This window comes from Sus scrofa, chromosome X (genome assembly GCF_000003025.6).
Source record: "Sus scrofa isolate TJ Tabasco breed Duroc chromosome X, Sscrofa11.1, whole genome shotgun sequence".
Taxonomy (NCBI): Eukaryota; Metazoa; Chordata; class Mammalia; order Artiodactyla; family Suidae; genus Sus; species Sus scrofa.
In genome coordinates this window covers 124,133,774-124,136,026 of record NC_010461.5, presented here as the reverse complement: position 1 = coordinate 124,136,026, position 2,253 = coordinate 124,133,774, and positions in this window count along the sequence as shown.

Below are 2,253 nucleotides of genomic sequence, written 5' to 3'. Positions count from 1 at the left end.
GGTTAGTGTGACTGGATTCTAAGTGCAGTCCCACGGCTTATTAGGTTTGTCATCCCAAGCAATACTCTGAACTTCATTTCCCACAACTTTGAAGTGACCATAATAAAGAAAGTTTCCTGATGGGAGTGCCCAGAGGCTTGGAAGGGACAGGGTGTACAGGACACTCAGGCCAGGGCTCAGATGCAGCCTCTCTTGCCCGCCCTTCTCCATATGACTGCCCTTGATACAGACATGGGCCCACTCCAGCATGTTCTCTTTCTCTTTGGTGATTACCCATCTCACGCCAATAAACACGGTTCCCTTCCCATCTCGGTTGCCTCATCTTTGGAATGCAGGTCATGAGATGCTCTCTTAGGTGGGAGTGAGGAAGTGAGGTGACTGGAGATTCCTACTCATGCCTTTTTCTGCTTAAAGAGTTCCCCCGGAAGCCTTCCCTCTCTGCTGAGTCAGGGGAGGTGCCCCTGCTGTCGCCTCCCACAGTCCTCTGGCTTCCACCATCTTGGATCTCAGCAGAATCCTCTGATTTCCAAGTGCGCGTTTCAGCACCTCCTCCATGGGGCGCTGAACCCCAGCTCCCAGCCCAGTTGCCGGCATGGCACAGGTGCTCTGAAAGTGCTTGTTGACTGAATGAATGCCTCTCTGTGCTAAAATTAAATAGGCTTTCAGTTAGATAAACACCAGAACTCAACTTCGTGGCCGACTAGGATAACTCAGTTTACATTCCTGTTTCTTCAGAGACTGGAAAAGAAACAGCAAAGCTCCTACTGATCTTAGCCCGGATGGTTTTCCCACCTAGAGTGAATCAATCCAAAGGACAAAAATGCTCTTGCCATCCATGTGTTTATATATATTTTGTTTCAGCACAGAGCACTGATAAGAGGATGGGGTTGTGTTAACCACCCACCAGTTGAAGAGGAGGGCGGTGTCCATGCAGGCACACAAGAAGCTTGGGGTGGGAGTTGAGAGTGGGTGTGTGAGCCAGTCGCTGTAGGTGTCCAGTACACACACTGCAGTCATGGCTGGCCACATCAGGTCAGGCTGCTCAGGCTAAGAATTCCGGGTATACTAGAAGAAAAGTCTTTTCTTTCAGTAATTGCCAAGGACTATATTTACTTAAGTGACTTCTAGTAGGTCAGTGATGTGACTGTTTACACAACAGCGGTAGCCAGGCTATTTCTTGAGACTCCCTCCCCTTGTCCTGGACTTTCTTCCCCGTGGCTTCAGGCTGCTGGCCGTGGGGCTCAGACCCAGATAATGCATCTCCACAGGACACTGCTGGATGTTGAATGCCTCACCTCCCAGATGGGTTGTGGATCAGAAATGTTGGCACGAGGTGGTTCTCAAATCCTTGTGATTGAAATTGGTCATCCTTACTTGTGATGTGGACTGTTGGTGATCTGAAAAGAAAATCCTTAGCTAGCTTTTCTTTTTCTTTTAAAAATATTTTTAATGGTAAAATTCTCATAAAAATTACTATTGTAATCATTTTAAGTGTACAGTTCAGTAGTGTTAAGTATATGCATGTTGTTGAATAGCCAATCTTCAAAAATTTTTTTATCTTGCAAAACTGAAACTCTGTCCCCATAAACATTACCTCCTACTCCCCTCTCCCACCTCTGGCAAACACCATTCTACTTTCTATCTCTATGATCCTGACTCTTCTATGGGTCTCATAGAAGTGGCATCATATAGTATTTGTCCTTTTGTGATGGGCTTATTTAACTCAGCATCAAGTTCTCAAGGTTCATCAATGTTATAACAGATGTCAGGATTTCCTTCCTTTTTAAGGGCTGAATAATATTCCACTGTATGGATAGACCACATTCTGTTTGTCCATCCATCCACCAATGATACAGGTTGCTTTCATGTTTTTGTTATTGTGACTAATGCTGCCATGAATATGGATGTACAAGTACCTCAATGAGACCTTGCCTTCCGTTCTTTGGGTAAATATCAGACAGAAGTACAATTTCTGGATTGTATGGTAATTCTGTTTAACCTGTTGAGGAGCTGCCTCAATGCGATGGGCCCCTGTTGAGGGCCCAAAGAATGCATCTAGGTCTCAAGTAGTTCTTGACCCCAAAAGGCTAAGGGAAGCCTCAGTTATCTCCCACATTCCCAAACATGACCTTCCCACTTTCATCTTGGCCTTTTTCCATCTCATGCCAAAAGGCCTTGGGATCTACTTCCTTCCATCTGCCTTGTGGCCTGGCCTTTGGTTTGCGGCACAGCTGGTCATCTCAGGGCTAACAT